Source organism: Uloborus diversus, chromosome 4, assembly GCF_026930045.1.
Source record: "Uloborus diversus isolate 005 chromosome 4, Udiv.v.3.1, whole genome shotgun sequence".
In the NCBI taxonomy this organism is placed as follows: domain Eukaryota; kingdom Metazoa; phylum Arthropoda; class Arachnida; order Araneae; family Uloboridae; genus Uloborus; species Uloborus diversus.
Genome location: NC_072734.1, coordinates 179,350,717 through 179,350,974, shown reverse-complemented (window position 1 = coordinate 179,350,974; position 258 = coordinate 179,350,717).

The window sequence follows — 258 nt, the reverse complement described above, 5'->3', positions numbered from 1 at the left end:
TCGTTTTTGGTTAAAGAAGAGCTGTTTTCAGAGGAAGAAGAACTGCTTTCAGCTGGTGATTGATTGTTTTCTTCCGTAGTTGAGATACTTGGAGTAGAACTTAGATCTTCATTTTTAGCAGTGCTTGACTGTGATCTATTTCGTTTTTTTCCACTTCCTCTATTATTTTTTCTGCTCGTACTGGCTCTTGACCGGCTTCTTGATGAAGGTTTCTTGGATGGTCGTTGACTGCTCCCCTTTTTTGAATCGTCACTCGAA